The following is a 20,827-nucleotide window of genomic DNA, read 5'->3' as shown; positions in this document are numbered from 1 at the left end:
AAAGACAAACCGGAACCGTTGAAAGAAGATTAGCATCTAGGCATTTTTCAAAAACATTTCAAATTTCAGGAGTTTATTTAGCTTTTGTAAGAATGCCGTTTGTCCAATGGAGACCCAGGCTTTCTGCCTTCGAATTATCACAAATTTTGGGACTTCTCTGGCAGTCCACTGGCTAAGACTTCACCTTCCAAAGCTGGGGGTGTGCGTTCTATCCCTCGCTGGTGAGCTAAGATCCCACATGCCTCATGACCAAAAGACCAACATAAAGCAGAAGCAATATTGTAACAAATTCAATAAAGATTTTAAGAAATGGTCCACATCAAAAAAATCTTTTTAAAAATTATCATAAATTTTAAGGTCTGGATAGCTCATGTTTACTCTCCATAGAACTTCGTGAGCACCTTCCATGTTTCTCACAGATCAAGAAGAGCTTGCCACTTATAATACTATAATAACAATTCCTACAAACTGTTGTGACATTTCATTTTGAGTGGTGCTATATTCTTCTGCTTCTTCCAATGTAAGAAGCAACATAAGCCTAAAGCCACCATTGAGCATCCTGAGGGACTTCTGAGAACAAAAGAGAGGGTTACCATAGTCTTTATTAATTAAATTTTATGGAACATACTTTTCACATGATTAAAGCTTTAGATGTTCTCTTAAACAAATGCACACATTCATATATACTAAACACTTTGCAAACAACTGAGAAAGTTCAGACTCCCTAAATTCTACACATTCAGGTTCATAACCAAGTTCTTAAATAAAACTTGCTGGCTTCAAGTCCCAGGTCCACCACTTATTTGTGGTAGATCCTAGGAAAGTTACTTAAATTCTCTGGGCTTTCCATTTGATCTATAAAATGTGATACTAATAGTACTCATCTCAAAGTGCTGCAGTGAGGGTTAAGTAAAAGTGCCTGACACCTAGTAAATGTTGACAAATTTTAGCAGCTGCTCTAGCCGTCTTATACTTCCTTTGTTTTAAAACTCTGCAAGGCTCCTAATGACTACAGCATTAAGTCCAAGCAAACTGCCATTCCGCTTCTTTCCACCAAATTATGATGTGCTTTCCCAGTCTTAGCTAACAATGCTCCTCCCTCACCCCTGCCTTCCCTGCACTACTTGTCCCTGTATTTATCCCTGCTGTTGCTCCGGGTACTTTCCTGCCTCAGTGCCTTTGTTCACACTGTTCCCTCCCCTTGGAACCGCTCTCATATGCTCTTCCTTCAGTCTGCCCTGCCACCTACCTACTCCCAAATGCACTCTTTAAGGCTCACATTAAATCCAAGCTCTTCTGTGGAACTGAGCAGGTTGAAAATAAGTCTCACCTTTTCTTGTGCTACCATCACTACCTGCAGTAAGTGTACAATTTATCCTGTTTTACAGAAATGTGCTTCCACGTCTTTCATCCCACTAAACAAAAGCCCCTGCGTCCTGCTTATCTTCTCAGGCGTCAGAGCCCCTGGCCCAGTTTCTAACACATAGTAGCTCCACGATGAATATTTGGAACATTTGAAATGGTTAATCTGTAGGAAATAATTGAAACAGATAATATCTGAAACTGAATGTCATTTCCGCACACATGCAATTTCACTTGCTCCTACTTTAATTAAGTCTAGTCCCTGGATGTTTATACTGGAGGCCGTGGAGTGTGGCCGAGTGTAGGTGTTTCCTGAGTGGAAAAGCTCAGTTCTGTAACAACAGACAAAGCTAGTTAACAAAAAGGCAGCCACAGCTTTTTACTCGCCTTAGTAGAAACTGAGGTCTAGCCTCTCCTTTTTATTTTAAAGACATTTCAAGCCTTCCTATTTCCTCTAGATCAGGGGTTCTCAACCTCTGGCCTGAGGACCGGTACCTCTCTTCAGATCAGCAGAAGCATTAGATTAGAAATAAAGTACACGATAAAAGTAATACACTTGAATCATCCCAAAACCACCCCTCACCCCAGCCCCTGCTCCCTGGAAAAGTTCTCTTTCACCAAATCAGTCCCTGGTGCGAGAAAGTTGGGGACCACTGCTCTACATAATATTTAGATGCACTGACTCATTCAAATATGTTTATTGAACATTAACATGTGAGTCTACTTAGGGAGAGATAGGTATCTTGCCAGACATAGCACAGGGGCTGTAATTTGAGCTAGGGCTGAAAGGAAGAGCTGGGTGAAGGAACAGACAATACTCTGCAACGACTGTAAATCCTAAAGGGCATGGCTGGGTTCCAGTGATGGGTCCAGTTTAGCTTGAGCATGGGTGTAATGATAACCGACTGAAGTCTGAGGTAGAGGGATGGAGCCAGGTCACTAAACAGCTTTGAACTGGTTCTTAGGGGAGAATGGAGTTCTTGAAGCAGGAGACTGACATGATCAAATCCATGTCCTAGAAAGAAGTTTCTAATAACAGCAGTGTGGGAGTGAGGTTAAAGTGGAGAGAAGTTGTATCAGGAATATTAGAGAAAAAAATGCTGCCAGGCTAGCTCCACAGTGAGATGGAAGAAGAAGTCCAATGCAGTTCCAGCTCTTTTTTAGTAGTTTTCTCAAAATGGTTGGTCATACTCCTGTTCCATCCTCAGGCCCAGCTACAATGCCCTCCATGCTACACCAGATCCAAGACACTACTCTCTCTGATGGTTAATAAGCATTTACATGAGTTAATGAACACAATGGACAGGAAATTAATCTAAGTTGAAATGATGCATTAGATTTCTATTGTGCCCTCAAGTACCCAGGCACCATGGAGCAGATTTCTCCTGGCTCTTTCGTTTATTTAGTATTCATTCACTTACTGAGGTCCCACTATGTATTGGTTATTATTACCCTTCAGGCCAGTGACAGGAGGATACACAAGACGTTGTTCCTATTCTACAGGATGTTCAAAGTGCATCAGAGGCATTAACTGTCGTTTATATTCAACAAAAGAAGTCATTAATTAGCCTTCATTTTACTTGAAGCTGGGATTACCTGGTGGCTCAGATGGTAAAGAATCTGCCAGCAATACAAGAGACCTAGGTTCGACCCTTGAGTCGGGAATATCCCCTGAAGAAGGAAATGGCAACCCACTCCAGTATTCTTGCCTGGAGATTTCCATGGACAGAGGAGCCAGGTGAGCTACTGTCCATGGGATAGCAGAGTTGGACATGACTGAGTGATTAACGCTTTAATTTTTTCACTTTTACATGAAGCTATTTAAAAAATGTGTTCTGGATATTGGTCATAGCACCAACTTGAAACACATTTTTACCTTGAATGACTGGTTTTCTACATGAGCTATAAAGCTGAGCTGAGGGAGATTCTGCTACAATATCTGGGATTATTTGCTTATACTATACAGTAGATGTTTATGAATTTTCCCACTAGCTAAAATTTATTTGTAACCTCAAAATCATTATCAATGGTGTTTCTGCTGTTGTTCGTGGCCATACACAGACCAGCAAAAAATTTGAGTGCCCATGTGCACAATCCCAGCTGAGGTTGAACAAGGCCATGCCCTGCCTTCTTGTTTCAGCTCAGCTCTCCTACTACAAATAAGTGTCCCAGGGACTTCCCTGGCAGTTCAGTGGTTAAGACTCCAGGCTTCCACCGAGGGGGACACAGGTTTGATCCCTGGGCAGGGCACTGGGATCCCACACACCACGTGGTGCGGCCAGGAAAAAATCAAATAAGTGTCCTTTCCGTGGTCTATCCTGTGTCACGTCTCACACTCACATGCTTCTGGTTGGGGATTTCAGTGTTTAAGATGGTTCCCAAGCACTTCAGCATGTCTAAGTGCAAGAAAAGCTGTGATGAGCCTGGTAGAGAAAATGCATGTGTCGGATAAGCTTAGTTCAAGCATGAGTTACAGTGCTGTTCATCATGAGTTCAATGTTACTGTATCAACAACATGAAATAAGGTCCCTTTTAACAGAAACAAGGTTACGCATTGGTCACTTGGGAACATACTGTGACAGAAGCCCACAGGAACCTAAGCCTGTGTATCGCCTAGGAGCAATGGCTCAGTAAGCACTAATTCAGAGTTCTGGCAACTTTACAGAAAGTAACTACTACAAATAACAAGGATCAGCCGGATTTTCAGTGCAAAGAACCAGCCATAACACACTGATTTTTTTTTTTTCCCCAGCTCTACCTCCTGAGGATTGATTAAAACCACAAAGTGAGGAAGCAGAAATCACTTTCTGCCAAGTGAAAAAAGTCAAATACCACATAATCTCACTTATATGTTGAACCTAAAAGACAAACAAACAAAATGAAAACAGACTCAGAGATAAAGAGGATGAATGGCTGGCTTTCAGAGCAAGAAGGATGTGGAGGTGGGTGAAATCGGTAAAGGGGATTGAGAGGTACAAACCTCCAGTTATATATCAAGTAAGTCTTGGAGATGTAACACACAGCATAAGGAATATGGGCAATAGTGTTATAACAACCTGGGGACAGATGGTTCCCAGACTTATCATTGTGATCATTTCACTGTTGCTCAGTTGCTCGGTTGTGTCTGATTCTTTGCAATCCCATGGACTGCAGCACACCAGGCTTTCCCCACCCTTCACTATGTCCCAGAGTTTGCCCAAATTCATGTCCATTGGTCACTTCACAATATATGCACATGTCAAAACACCTTGTAAGTACATCTAAAACTAACATTATTGTATGTCAACTATATTTCAGTTTTTTTTAAAGAAATGACAAAAAACAAAAAAAAGAAACCACCTTCTGGGTCTTATAACACTTCAGTAGAATTAGTTGGTTTTTTTCTGTCCCTGGAGAGTCACTCAGACACAGTCTTTCAAAGAAGGGCAAAGTAAATGGGTATTGGGGGCATTACCGTTTTCTCTTGGGAGACGTCTTATGCTTAAAGGCCTGATACTCCTTGAAGGCCATTTATTTTCTGCTTTATACAATACTTGGTTTTCTGAGAACCCCAATAATCTGAGTGAAAGCTCCCTGAAAGGAGTGGTCTGTGTCAGACCTCAGCTAAGATCAACCTAGACCCTGAAGAACCAAAAAGCCCACTTTTTTAATCAAATAATCATTCTTTAGTTTATAAAAATTTATAAACAGTAAGACCATTTAAGTTCCACCAAATTATGCAAAACTTTTCAGAATGCCCCAGAATCCCACATTTCCCTTGTAAAAGCTAATCTCAAAGCATGAAACAATTTCCCGACATGAGTATACTATACTAAGAAGCCAGACTCCCTGCTCCAGGGATTTCATGCCTTAGATCCAGAAGCATTAATGGAGAGTTCCATCCTGTCGTCTTGACTCTCTCCCAAGGTTGAGATAGTGTTTATCTGTTAAACAAAACAGTCATCCAAACAGATCTCTTTAAATGCTTCCAGGCAAGATGAGAGGCCAAGGCAAGAAGGAGGAACAGCTAATCAGAAACCAAGGGCAAGAAAAGCTGGGTCCAAAATAAATATAGTACAAAATGCCCAGAATAGCCCAGAAAGACAGCTGATGACCTTTTCTTTTAAAATCTCTTAATATCACAGTATCAAATGGCACAAGTACCCAAAGCCAAGCATAATTACTACTACGAAGGTAAGAAAATAAAGACGAACATACAAACAAGAAAAGATGATGATACAATAACAACTTGTGTTTTGAAATACAAACTTAAAACACAGACAACAAACACAATTATTGTACTGAACTTAGGAGTCAGTTATCAGCAAGTCATTACACCTCGGTTCAAGGTAATGGTCACAGGAAGCTGTCAAGGCTATTTCAAAGTCTGAAAGCAACCATAATATTTAAAAGGAGATAGAACACTTTCTTTTTGCCTGAAGACTAAACGGACCCTGCTACAATGGCTGTGAACTGCCGCACCCCTAATTTAAGTCTCCTCTTGGTTGGGGCATCTCTGGGAGAGGCCAGCATTATGGCATGTAAGAAACACTGAACACAGCCTGAGGATCCAACTTCAGTTCTGTGATTCTGATGCACAAAGTCCTGTGCTTGTCATTGTTCAGTCCCTAAGTCATGCCTGACTCTTTGCAACCCCAGGGACTGCAGCATGCCAGACTTCCCAGTCCTTCACTATCTCCTGGAGCTTGCTCAAACTCATCCATTGAGTCAGTGATGCTGTCCAACCATCTCATTCTCTGCCGCACTCTTCTCCTTTTCCTTCAGGCTTTCCCAGAATCAGGGTCTTTTCCAGCGAGTTGGCTCGTCACATCAGGTGGCCAAAGTATAGGAGCTCTAACTTCAGCACAAAGCCCTGAGCTATTGCTAAGTAATGGATTTAAGAATGACTGAAGACACTTATCTCACTTCTTCACTCTCAAAGCAATGGAGACCCTGGCTAACTGAAATTCTGGTGCCAGAACCCAGGTTTCCCCAAAACATCACAATTTTATTTATTTTTGTTTTGTATTGGGGTACAGCCCATTAGCAATGTTGTTGTGATAGTTTCAGGTAACCAGCAAAGGGACTCAGCCAATACATAAACTTGTATCTATTCTCCCCCAAATTCCACTTCCATCCAGACTGCCACATAAAATTGAGCAGAGTTCCATGGTCCTTGTTGGTTATCCATTGAAAATATATCAGTGAAAATATCATAATTTTAAACCATAGATCCAGTAAAATAAGAGTCAGAACTCCCACCAACCCACTTCCTCCTTAAAACACTGATTAAACTACATACCTGAGTGCCATCATAGATGCTAGGGCCTTCTCGTTAACTGTGGATATGCATGGCAACTTACGAGAAACAGATACCACCACGCAGTTACAGAGCCTGTGCATGCACAAGCCTGTACACACATGCCCCCTACATATTGGTTATTTAAATAGTAAACATTTCCTTCTGTCAACAGTTACCCTCTTGCATATCTGGATTAAGGAGAGAAAAAGTCAAAGGCGCTGACCACCAGTTTCCCAAGAGGTGAAGGGGAAAGGAACAACCAATAATAAAAAACAGATGACTATGACTTCAGCCAGTTGAGACAAGAACTTCGAGCAGCCCTTGAACTCTATCTACTCATGCTCACACTCAGGGATGCTTAAGGGATTCTAACAGCCCAACTAAATCTCCATTTGATTGCCAAGGTGATCTTAGATTCTTCATGAGACAGGGAGAGATTACTAGAGGGAAGAAAAATGGAAAGGAAAAGCTTTCGTAAATTTAATAAATAAACTTATTTATGTATTATCTCAAGCTATGATGAATCAAAGAAGCACAAGACAAAACCACATATGTGACACATGACTCCAAACAAGATAGCCATCTCCAAGCAGTATTTTCAGAATGTTTGGTACAAATTGTCTAGAACAAGGAATATTTGGTCCAAAATACGTAGTCAGGAGCTAGAAAACTTCAAATCCCATGTAATAATTAAAGTGATAGAGACCTTCGCTGGTGGTCCAGAGGTTAAGAGTTCACCTGCCAATGCAGGGGACACAGATTTGATCCTTGGTCCAGGAGGATTCCACATGCCTTGGGGCAACCAAGCCCATGCACCACAACTCCCGAAGCCTGCACGCCTAGAGCCTGTGTTCCACAAGATAAGCCACTGCAATGAGAAGCCTGCACACCGCAATGCAGAGTAGCCCCCACTTGCCACAAGCAATGAAGACCCAGCAGAGGCAAAAGAAAAACAAATAAATAAAATGATAGAGACTGGAAGAAGGGTACAGACAGAGAGCACAAAAGGGGCAGTTCTTTGGGAAAGGACACTGTCTCAGTGGCTACAAATCGCCTCTTAGAAACCACTGCACGAGCAGGTAGAATGATCCCATGGGAGGCCTGAGGAATGACCTGCACATTCCCACAGCCTTCCTCCGCCTGATGAAGAGGTCTTGATGAGCCCCCACCTCATGCCTGTACTTGATCTATTCAGCCTCAAGGCTGGTATAACCAGACAGCTTTCACCACCATCACCCGTGATTACATCAAAGAGACCAGGGTGTTGCCTGCACACTAGGCAAATGGTATTTCTTCTGTTTGCCAGTTGCCAGAACAACTAAATGGGTCAAAGCACAAATATTCCAAAGTTCTCCGTTTACTTTAAATATTTCCTATATGTCCTCCTGCATTAGCTATTAGCATACACCTGGGTGTACGGATATGAGAGTTGGACCATAAAGAAGGCTGAGTTCCCAAAAATTGATGCTTTCAAATTGTGGTGCTGGAGAACTCTTGAGAGTCGCTTGAGCTACAAGGAGATCAAACCAGTTAATCCTAAAGGAAATCAACGCTGAATATTCACTGGAAGGACAGATGCTGAAGCTGAAGCTCCAATACTTGCCCACCTGATGTGAAGAGCTGACTCATTGGAAAAGATCCTGATGCTGGGAAAGACTGAAGGCAGGAAAAGAAGGTGGTGAGAGAGGATGAGATGGTTGGATGACATCACACACTCAACAGATATGAGTCTGAGTAAACACCAGGAGATAATGAAGGATAGGGGAGCCTCACATGCTGCAGTCCCTGGGGTCGCAAAGAGTCAGACATGACTTAGGGACTGAACAACAAGAACCCTTGGGTAAAAGAAGACAGAGCTCAAAACCTAAAAGCAATTATTTTGCATATTACTTAAAAGTAATAGTGATAACACTATTCAGGATTCTTATTTTATCAATTCAATTGAATCCAGTATTTCATTTTAAACATCATTTTTAATATATAATTCCTTCAACATGGGGAACAACAAAACAAACTCAAATCTGTGACACAGCCAACTGTGAGACTGTAATGTGAGAACTGAGAACTTACATATATACATGAGATAAAGCCAACGCAGTTTCCATAAGCCAGTTATGCCACAGACAATGTCTTGAATATTTACTTATGTTGTTTAACATAAACATCCTTTCATGTAGAAAGCAAGTGTATGAAAGCTGGTTAAAGTTAATGCCAGTGTGAAAGTGAATTTATATATATTCACATAACTTTACATCAATCACAACAGTCGGGTCGTTTGTTTGTTTTTTTACCTGCAGTGGACATTAACTCTTTTGTGAACTTAGGTCATATCTTAAAACTGTTCCTTCCTCTACTATCGTTAAGTGCTAAAATCTGCTGTCATAAGACCTTCTGACTTGGGAAAACCCATGAAAGAATACAGCTTTTAGAAAAATAAAACTACACCCCAAACTAGATACTATTAAATTTAGAGATTCACAGAATCTTCCTTTGCCTCAAAGTCTAACTTTCTAATTTTACAAATAAGAAAACTGAGACCCAGGATTAACGCTATACCTGAAGTCCCACAGATCATCCGTAGAGACGTCAGAACTAGAGTTTCAGAGTCTTGGGTCAAATGTTGTCTTAGACTCATCTCACTCTAAAAGTTTCCTTCATAGAACAAATATTCATTTGTGAGGTCATAATCTAACCGAAGGCAAAATTATGCTTAATCTACAACAGATGCCCCAATAGTTAGTCCAGAATTTACCAACAGGTGGAAAGATGTCACTAGCTACAGTCAGTTGGAATGGACACCCTATACCAGCTGCGGTCTGTAGGGAATCACCCACAGAGCCTCTCACTAAACCTCTCTGCTACATACATACACTTGTTTGCAAAATGCCTGATATGAGTTGAGAGTGAAATAAATGAAATCATGACTTCCCTTTGTGCAAAATGACCCAGCTCTCTTGTGAATCTTAGCTTGTCTGGTCTCTTCTTGAAACAAGCAAGTAAAGCAGTTGCAACAACCAGAAGTGTCTTTACTGACTCACGCTGGGGAGGGACCTGCCAAGGACACAGACAAATGTTTCCCTTCAGCTTTCCTCTGAGTTTCAGTTTAAGGCAAGGCAAGTCGGAAAATATTTCTGTTAGTGTTCATCACACTTATAAAAAAACTATGTTAATCCCATACTTTAAGAAAATAATCTGAAAGCTTCTACCAAGTATCCGATGCAGTCAAACACATAATATCAGTCACTGTAAAAATCAGAAAAATAATAAGAATAATGGCTATCATTTTTAGTGCCAGTGCAATGCACCCAGCAGCACACTCCTGGCACTATGGAAGTACCCTGTCACGGGAAACCTACAAGCTGGGTGTGTCAGTATCCCCATTTTACAGATCAGGAAGCTGGTGGGAAAGATTACAAGGAAAGAAAGTGAAGCTGTGATCTGACCCAGAACAGTCTCTTGGCAAAGCCCACATGCTCACATTCTGTATTTGCTTGAAAAATACATTTGTTCTTAGTTTGGTAATTTCATTAAGTTCATTCTTGACTCAAGATTCATACTTTAGGGGCTGGTTTTTCAAAGCTTCCTTAAAACAGGAGTTAGACTTAACAAGGGCTTCCCTTGTGGCTCAGACAGTAAAGAATCTGCCTGCAATGCAGGAGACCCAGGTTCAATCCCTGGGTCAGGAAGATTCCCTGGAGAAAGGAGTGGTTACTCACTTCGGTATTCTTGCTTGGAGAATCCCATGAACAGAGGAGCCTGGTGGACTTAAGTCCATGAGGTCGCAAAGAGTCAGACACAACTGAGAGACCAACAGTTTCATCAGACTAATAAATTTGTCTAAAAATGCTTTGAGAGCTCCTGCCTGCCTGCTGAAATCAATTTTTACTTCTCTGTTTATTTCCTAGACTCTTCAGGTCTCGTAAGCTGGCTCTTCCTCTGGGTTATCACTTTTACAGATTTCTTGATCTGGCGGGTAACATATCCTAACCATTTCTAGGGTAGCCCAGACACATTTGTCTTCTGGATCTATCTTCTCTCCTCTGTAGTCCCTTCCTGAAACGAATCAAAGCCCTCATCTGCCAGGAGAGCAAACCTTACCACATCACCCACTTACCATAGAGGGCTTCTGCCTAGCCACACCTTCAAGAGGAATCCACATTCCGACCAGCAATGTTCAGAACATCATGCTGAAGCAAACAAATCACCTGCCTTCCTAAAATCCACTTGTCTGCTTTCAAAGACGCTTACCTCAACATTACTCCACAGGGCTGCTGAATTCAAATTACTTGAATTTAGTCCCTGACCAAAACAAAATCATCACCAAAAGAAGTGCACAAAAACATCCCCTGGAGCACTATCTGTAATACATCCAAACTGGAAACTACCGAAATGGCCAGCAACTATAAAATACATGTACAACTGAATACCATAACAGTTAAGGAGAGTGAAATAAATTAACTATATACAATATCATACAGGAATTTCACAAACATAATAAGCAAAATAAGCCAGACACAAAAGAATATAAACTATATGATTCTATTTATATAAATGATAAAAACAGGCAAAATTGTATCAATGGCATTAGAAATCAGGAAACTGGTTACTCATGGGAGCATTAGGGGAGGAGAGTTGGAGGGGCTGCTAATTTTCTGTTTCCTTCCACTGGTTACACAGATGTGTGCACTTTGTAACAATCATTCCATCAAGCCATCCACTTACAATTTGTGTACTTTGTTCTGTGTATAAGATACTTCAATAAAAAGCCTATTGAAAGAGACCCTGGAGAACATCTGGTCTGCTCTCCTTAACAGGCATACTAGTAACTGTCTCCTGTAGATGTTAAGTATCCCAAAGACACACAGAAATTCATGGAAAGGTCAGTCTAGACATTAGACCTCTTAACTCCCCCTCCAGATACCAAAAGTACCTCTCAAACTTGCTAAGACGTTTCTCTAACTTCCTTTCTTGTTGTGACTACAGCCAAGGTTTAGAAGAATCAGGACTACATTCCTATGAAGAACACAACTCAGAAGGTTCCAACCTCCAACAACAACTGAGCCAGGATGAGGATGTCAACATTATTTAGAAAATGGCAAATGAGACAAGTCAGACAGCATGGTGTTCACTCCAGGTTCCTCCCCTTCCTAGCTGTGTGATCATCTGTAGCCTCCTCACCTCTCTCTGAACCTCAGTATGCTCACCTGGATCACCAGCACTAAAATACGGGCTCCTACTTTGCAAGGCTGCCGCAAGTGTAGCACAAGATGATGGTGTCAGAGCAGTGCCTGGCACATGACAAGCACTCAGAAAAAATCATTTGCTGAATGAATATTGATTGCATTGAATCAGTCGAGTGCTTGTCTTTTAACAGAAGTTCAGTACATAGCTAAGTCTCACTACCGTTACAGAGAAAAAGAAACAAGGAGGAAAGGATAAATAAGCTTATATTGGAAACACCTCACTTCTCTAAGTCTATGGGGTCATTAACAGGTTGACCAAAAACTTCACAAAAGAACTTCTGATCACTAGCTGAGGACATCAGGCACCCAGAAAAGCAGCCCATTGTCTTCGAAAGGAGGTAACAAGTTGACCAACAATTCTCACTGGCTTACATGGTGTGCTAAAAGAACCTGTAGGGTAAGGAGCAACAAAAGGTTTGAGAAAAGGGCGGTGCTTCTTATGTGCTACCAGGTCTACTTTCCCTCTTGACGCCAAAGAAAGATTTGCTCACTGACTGTCACAACATGTCTAAGTTCGACAACCACCTATGTTAGTCATATTACTTTTAGAATTTAAAAAATTGTAAGGAAAGGAATGGGTCATAAATTATCATATTCTTTATGAGCAGACTATGCAGACAAGCAGCTTTACTACTGGGAAAAAAATTTACATACTGAGTGTACAGAAAGGTAATTGCAGGCTATGAAGATGACACAAATGAACAATAGTGAGGAGAGAGTTTACTTACATTTTAAAAAACAAGTTTAATAGTGAATTTTTTTTTTCTTCAGCTCTTCAGATCTTCCATGTACTTATTAGCAATCTGATCCATGAAGCTCTTTTATACTGAAAAGAAACAAATATAAAGGAGATAAATTAAAACCAACTTCAAACTACGACACACCATAAAAAAGACCCTATAGATGGGGAATTATTATATAAGCAAAGAACATCAAACTAGATAACATGTGTGCAATTAAAAAAAGCAATAAAATGTGGGACTTCCCTAGTGGTCCAGTGTCTAAGACTCTGTGTTCCCAATGCAGGGGATCTGGGTTTGATCCCTGATCACAGAACTAGATCCCACATGCTGCAACTGAAGATCTTTCATGCCACTATGGAGATCAAAGAATCCATATGCCACAACTAAGACCCAGTGCAATTAAACAGATACATTTTTAATTAAATAAAAATTTAAAATGAATAAAAACAATAAAATGTGTTAAGGACCAACAGATTTAACTAATTTCCTTCCACCTATCCTTCCACTGTTACTTCCTCTCCCATCCTTTTCTTCCTTCCCCCCTTCCAGCATTCATTCTTCCTTACTTCCTCAGTTACTGGCCACAACTTCATATATTCCTTGAAACCTGAATTTCAGCAGAACACTACCATCATTAATTTCTTTTTCCATCATTAATTTTTATACCACAAAGTACCTGAATAGGTTAGGTGCCTTACGTTTCCTGAGTAAATGAATTAATCATAGTTCACCAATGCTTACTTGTTAAGGTTTAAAAAAAGGAAGAAACTTATTATTTTCTTATCCAACAAGAATAATACATAAACAGTATGTAGAAACATATACACTGTTTTTAAGACTTGTAATTCTGATTCCCATATTTCTTTTAATAGCATATACTTAGAAAAAATTCCCAGTACTATATATTTGGGCATGAATATCCTCACCATTACAGTAGTATCATATATTCTGGTCATGAAGGAATATTGAGGAATAGTAAATGTCCCAATATCTCATAACTATTTCCACCCGAATGAGAAAGTTGAGCGTCTCCATGTCAAATGCCAGAGGCATGATCTCACATGTGCTTTTCAAATGTACATATGATCAGGACCAGTTCTAGACGAAACTGTGAAGTAGGAGTTTAGCTGCTTCCCTCTCTCCGTTCTTCTGAGGAGCCAGTGACCTCACATGCTTAATTAAGCAGAGAAGCAATGGGATCAGCTCAAAGATTCCAACAACTTAATGGATATGGACCTTGAGAACATTTTCATTACACAAACAAACAAAGAAAGAGCTTCAGAAGAGGCCGGTGCTTCACACTGAAATAAAACGCAATGGGATTTAGGCATGAATGGTGGATGGAGGCTGTCTTGAAGGAATTTCTCAGCTCAGGTAAGCTTCTCTCCATTCAACCTCCCCAAAAGCTGACTTCATATATGACCCACACATATATGACCACACATACACACCAATCCAGGTAAATTTTAAGCAATTAATGATGCATACATAAGCAAACCTGATTTTAAGGCTACTGTGTGCTCCAAAAGTGAACAGGACTTCATCAGCAGTTTTTAAAGTGAGTGTCTGGGAACCCTATCCAACAGGTGTTTCTAAGAACAGAGGCGGAGATGAATAGATGTGTGGTAGTGGGCAGAGTAACTGCACTTTTATCTGTTTTATACTTTGATCCAAGATTTAAGTTGGAGAATTGGTTCCTTGAGCTGCTTACAGAAGGATTCAAACTAAGCAGGGATTGCACTAAAAGCTAGGGCAGAAATCCCAATGAGCTCATAACACTGCTGATCTAGAAGCATAATCACACCAAATCCCAACCACCATCTCTAACAGAGCCCCTTATGGGGAAATGTGGGTTCCAGCCTGGGTCCCAGAGCACAGGTCAGCCTGTGTCTGAGCCAACAGGAGCCAGGCCTGCCCTTCCTTCCCACCCAGTGCCCTGAACAAAGAGCAGAATGAGGGCACGAAGCCAGGCTGGGGAGGACTCGTGGATATTGCAGAGGTGGGGAGACCGGTGGTGGAGGGGGGTCCTTGTTAGAAATTACATGTACAAGGTTTAGATGCTTTACATGTCAGGACTACTGGAAGAGGAATAAAAAAGGAGAAAAAATAGTGAAACAATTTAAGGAGAAGAAAAAGACATAGCTATGTTCTATAAGACTCACCTCGAAGTCACATATAAAATTAGAAAATGATTTTTTTAAGAGAGTATTATAAGAAAGTGCTGCCTGAACTTGCTCCAGAGGAATTCATGTTAACTATTAATAAGAAGCACTGGGAACATTTAAGCCTTCCCTCAGCACAGAACTCTGATTATTGGCCCAACCAGGACTGAATACATAATAACATTTATAAACATGAACTATGAGATTTTTTTGAGTTTCCATCGTGAGCCTGTTTAAGTAAGTCAAAGATACCTTTTGTGATGCAGTTTTGATCAAATTCAGAGACTTTAGTCATTTCCTCAGAAACAGACCTAACTATAAATACAAACTAACCAACACAGTCAGCCGCTTACAAAGAGGCTGACTGACAAGTTTAATTTAAAAACAAGAACACATTATTAAACTGAAAAGTTAAGCCATCAAAATATCGAAACCCATGCAAACTACATTCCTAGCCGAAAAACCCTTAGTGTAATGACAAGGATAATTACAAACAACTTTTTATATGATTCACAAACCTTTCCTTTTCAGAGATAAAAAACAAAAAAAGCAAAACCCAGTATATTTGCATCCATTTAATAGCACAAACCCTTAACATCCTGCCCAAATCTCAGATTTCAAATATCAAGAAAATTCTCCAAACCACTAAATAAATGCCTTCTGTATATCCCTTTGAGATGGAAAACACATTTATCACTACTGCTTATCTTCTAAATCCCTTTGATCTTGTAAAGCATGACCATCATAGCAGAAAGTAACATGTCAGACTGATAATCGTTAGGAAGGGAAGTGAAAGTGTGAAAGTCACTCAGTCATGTCCGACTCTTTGCGACCCTGTGGACTGTATGGTCCATGGAATTCTCCAGGAGTTAGGAAGGGAAGTTACTGCTTATTATAATAATGCCATATTTCATACTTTAAATGGAATTTGAAGCTCTATTCACGTTAGACAAGCATCTAAAACAGGAGTATGTATGCAGGGCAATGTGGTCTGCCACCTGTTTTTATAAAATTTTATTGGAACACAGTCAAGCCCATTAATTCACATATTGTCTATGGCTGCTTTTGCAGAACACAATGACAGTGTTGAGAAGACGCAACAGAGACAGTAAGGTCTACAGAGTATAAAATATTTGCTATCTGGTCTGGCCTTTTGAGCAAAAGTTTCCTGACCTTTGGTCTAGGAAACAGCTATTTCTGTGGACTAAATCTTGAAATGAGAAACACTAATCCTAGAGTGGGGCTTCCCAGCTGGATCAGATGGTAAAGAGTCTGCCTGCAATGCAGGGGACCAGGGTTCAATCACTGGGTCGAACACATCACAGAGGATCAGTTCTATCAGTTCGATCACTGGGTCGAACTCCATCAAAGAGCCTGGCAGGCTACAGTCTATGGGGTTGCAAAGAGTTGGACACAACTGAGTGGCTAAACAACAACAATCTAGTGTAGTAATCTTGTTGGGTAACTTCACCTTTAGCTGCTTTCCCTCATTTACAACACAATAAGAAGTCATATGTATGGATAACTTGCGTACCAGATACTATTCTAACAACTTTACTTTTAGTAAATGAACAATGAATTCATATTCTGGCAAAGACAGAGAGAAGCAAATTACTATCCCCATCAAACAGATGAGGAAATTGAAGGAGAGGGGTTAAATAACTTACAAAAGGTCATATTGCTGTTAAGTGGAGAAATTGGGATCACAACTCAGGCAACATGGGTCCTGAGCTGGTATAATTAATCTCTGTGCTGTACTGATAATAATTTTAATTTCATCAAAGTCACAAATAATAAAAGGAAATCTCAAATAGTTTGTTAGTTAGAAATATTAGGCGAGTACAATGAAGTATACCCTGTATGGTTTAGGGTAAGATACCTAAAATAACAATATAAATGCACAGCCATAGACACTTAAAGACCTTTCTGATTTGCTAGCCTTGGCATATTGGGAATGTAAAAGTTACAATACTCTTTATTTTGTACCATGAGTAATGAAGGAATCAAATAAACTGACCAATGTCTATCTTTCCCTTGGTGAATAAGGCCTCTCCAGGTAGTTCAGGCCCTTTAGAAAGCCTTCAGGATAAAAACTTAGCAGAGGGATCCTAGGGCTTCCCCGGTGGCTCAAATGGTAAAGAATCTGCCTGCCAATGCAGAAGACCCGGGTTTGAACTCCTGGGTCCAGAAGATGCCCTGGCAAAGGAAATGGCAACCCACTCCAATATTCTTGGCCTGGAAAATTCCAAGGACAGAGGTGCCTGGTGGGTTACAGTCCATGGGGTTCCAGAGAGTTGGACACGACTGAGTGACTAACACTTTCACTTTCAGAGGGGATCCTAAATCTTCCAAATTTGTTCCCATCCCATCTTATCCTCCACCTCTTTTCCATTTGGGAAAAGGCTGAGGGGGCGTTAGCAGGAACTTTGGTATGACTACTTTTCACAGTGGCAGCAAGACAGCGCTATCCAGATATCCACCATCACATGACTCAGGAAGACATCCCTCCCCTTAATGAGTTATCTACCACCTTCAGAAAATCTCCAGGAAGTCTAGGGGAAATGTGTCACCTAAAATGTGACCCAGTGCTCTTTTGTACTGAATGATAGGTTGACATGATCCAAATAAAATAAGGGGAAAATATACTGCTAAATTACTCATCAATTTCACACTTAGAGATGGTCTTCGTCATCTTCTTAATCAAGCTAGTTTTTGATTGGTTCCCACATCTGCAGAGGAAAGTCCAAATCCTCATTTTATCCCTTACCTACTCTTCCAATCTCACTCTGTGTTTGGTCTTTCGTGTAACCTGGACGGTCTTTTCTTTCTCTTTCATGTCAACTCCTGCTTCATCCTACCGACTCCTGCATCTGAGGCAATACTCACGTCACACTACCCTTTTTTCTCTTCTACTGCCAACTCTCACATCCAGCGTTCAGGCCAAATCTCTGTACTAAATATTACTGGATATAATTTGTATTTCCCATGAAGGTTGGATCTTCACAATCCAGGAGGGGGAACAAGTACATAAAGACTAAACTAAAGCTGTATATTAAAGGGTCAAAGTGGTACAGGATTCAAATCAGGCGATCTGAAAAGACTTTGGCGGGAGGCCATCACTGTGCGGACCTTGAAGGAAGCGTTGTTGTTGTTCAGTTGCTCAGCTGTGCCCGACTCTGCAACCCCATGGACGGCAGCATGTCCATCTTCTCTGTCCTTCAGTCTCTCCTGGAGTTTGCTCAAACTCATGTCCATTGGGTTGATGATGCCATCCAACCATCTTCATCCTCTGTCACCCCCTTCTCCTCCTGCCTTCAATCTTTCCCAGCATCAGGGTCTTTTCCTGATGTAGGAAAAGTAGGCTCTTTGCATCAAAGTGGCCAAATTATTGGAGCTTCAGCTTCAGTCCTTCATTACAGACTGGTTGAGTATATAAAGTTGTAGGAGTCACCATACAGGATAAAGCTTTACATCATAAACTTTAAAGTCAGATAGTCCTAGGTCCAAAATCCTGGCTTCCTTTGACCAGAAATAGGGTGTGTAGGAATTACAACCAAATAAATCAGGTGGATGCCTAACCATGCTCAAAATCGTATTTGTCCTCACATCTTGTTCAAATAATAAAGGCTTTCATATTATGCCCCCATGTCGTCTTCCCATCTCTCACTGCCAACAGCATTTCATGTTTCAACCCATGCATTCATTTGAGCATCTAATGACACAGTGATTTCCACTGTTTATGTATCCCTGAAGTATGTTTTGCCTCCTCAGTAAGACTTTGTTGTCAAAGAAGACCCTTGGCATTTTCAAATTTTAGGTGCAAGGTCCCTGATGAGAAAGGCTAGTTGAGCTGAGAAGCAAATGTAAATTATAAGCTTGGGCTGTCTGGCTAGTTACATGGGGCCCAGCCAACCATAAACATCTGTATTCCAGCATGGTTTTGTTTCCAGTCTATCCAGTAACTCAGAGGAACAAACTGAAAACATTTCTTTGTGGGATGGACAAAAAGCTCATGGCTTAGGGCTACTAACAGAAGTAAAGATCAAGTGAAGCAGTACAACAAAGTGATGACTCTTGGCCAAAAAATTAACAGATATTAAAGAGCTGAAGAAATTATATGTGATAGTTGATTCACAAATCTGAAGTTGGACAAAGAGCTTCAAACTAATCTTTTCAGTGTTAAAAAGATTAAGTGTACAGTTTTTTGTGTCTTCTCACAGTACGGAGCACTATGCTGTAAATACCAGGTGAATGAATAATCTGATAATCTCTGATGTCCCAAAGTCCTCAATGAACTCACTTTACATGCCAAAATCAAATTTAATATAGTCAAATTTCCCTTGAGGTTCTAAAACTGTAGCAGTCACAGTGTCTACTGACATGTTACATCAAATAAAGGTCACATGTTTTTAAATTAACATGTTGCTTCACAACCATATTTGTAGTGTTTAGTAATGGCTTGCTGTTTGTCTAATTTTAAAGTTTTATGCCCAGCTTTTCCAATATTGGCAAATTATTTTTTTATTTCCCACAGAAAGATTCTAATTCAAAGATTCTAAGCAATTCTGGAATTCAAAAGTTGTTATTCTTTGAACACTTTTACTGAACTGCTTGAAGTGATGAAAGTCCACCATGAAGTTTTATATAAAAAGAAATCCATGTACAATTGCATGTGTTATGAGGCAGGGGGTGGGGATGAGAGAATGAACATAGCTCAGCTTCCAAACATACCAATTTTCCTTTGTGACAAATATTTAAACTTCATTTTTTAAATAACAAATATCATGGGCCACAGCAAAAATCTTATATAACATATTAAAACTCCGTATGAAAAACATTATGAACTACAAGGTAAAATGTACCTAATATATTTAAACAGTGGGTTCCAATTCAATTGGGGGCAAGAATTTTAGAGTAGATGTTCCCATTATTTGCACAATTCTTTTATTTTTAAAGTAATTAATTTATTCTAATTGGAGGCTAATTATTGACAATATTGTGATGCTTTTTGCCACATGTCAACATGAATCAGCCATGGGTGTACATGTGTCCCCCCTTCCTGAACCCCCTTCCCACATCCCTCCTCACCCCACTCCCCTGGGTCGTCCCAGAGCACCAGCTTTGAGCGCCCTGCTTCATGCGTTGAACTTGCACTGGTCATCTATTTTACATATGCTAATATACACGCTTCAATGCTATTCTCTCAAATCATTCCACCCTTGCCTTCTCCACATAGTCCAAAAGTCTGTTCTTTACATCTGTGTCTCTTTTTCTGTCTTGCATATAGGGTCATTGTTACCATCTTTCTAAATTCCATATATATGCGTTAATATACTGCATTGGTGTTTCTCTTTCTGACTTACTTCACTCTGTAAAATAGGCTCCAGTTTCATCCACCTCATTAGAACTGACTCAAAAGTGTTCTTTTTAATGGCTGAATAATATTCCATAGTGTATATGTACCACAACTTCCTTGTCCATTTGTCTGCCGATGGACATCTAGGATGCTTCCATGTCCTAGGTATTATAAACAGTGCTGCGATGAACACTGGGGTACATGTGTGTCTTTCAATTCTGGTTTCCTCGGTGTGTGTGCCCAAGAGTGGGATTGCTGGGTCATGTGGCAGTTCTATGTCCAGGTTTTTTAAAAATCTCCACACTGTTTTCCATAGTGGCTATGCTAGTTTGTATTCCCACCAACAGTATAAGAGTGTTCCCTTTACTCCACACCCTCTCCAGCATTTATTGTTTGTAGACTCTTTGATGGCAGCCATTCTGACTGGCGTGAGATGGTACCTCATTGTGGTTTTGATTTGCATTTCTCTGATAATGAGTGATGTTGAGCATCTTTTCCTGTGGCTTCTTTGGAAAAATGTCTGTTTAGTTCTTTGGCCCAATTTTTGATTGGGTTGTTTATTTTTCTGGCATTGAACTACATGAGCTTCTTGTCTATTTCAGAGATTAATTCTTTGCCAGTTGCTTCATTTGCTATTATTTTCTCCCATTCTGAAGGCTGTCTTTTTATCTTACTTTTAA

The 20,827-nt window shown here is 40.3% G+C and overlaps 1 protein-coding gene across 12 annotated transcripts in view; it reads right to left on the bottom strand.

Annotated features, from left to right (window-relative positions):
- PPFIBP1 (PPFIA binding protein 1) overlaps nucleotides 1-20,827 on the bottom strand; it is a 196,904-nt gene that overhangs the window by 117,796 nt on the left and 58,281 nt on the right. For all 12 annotated transcript variants that reach the window (XM_061125182.1, XM_061125178.1, XM_061125179.1 and 9 more), the window contains one exon: nucleotides 12,615-12,712. The gene's annotated coding sequence lies outside the window, so the exon portion shown is untranslated. The remainder of the gene's footprint in view (nucleotides 1-12,614; nucleotides 12,713-20,827) is intronic.

This window comes from Dama dama, chromosome 22, assembly GCF_033118175.1.
Source record: "Dama dama isolate Ldn47 chromosome 22, ASM3311817v1, whole genome shotgun sequence".
Lineage (NCBI taxonomy): Eukaryota > Metazoa > Chordata > Mammalia > Artiodactyla > Cervidae > Dama > Dama dama.
This window is presented reverse-complemented; position numbering and strand designations above follow the sequence as displayed.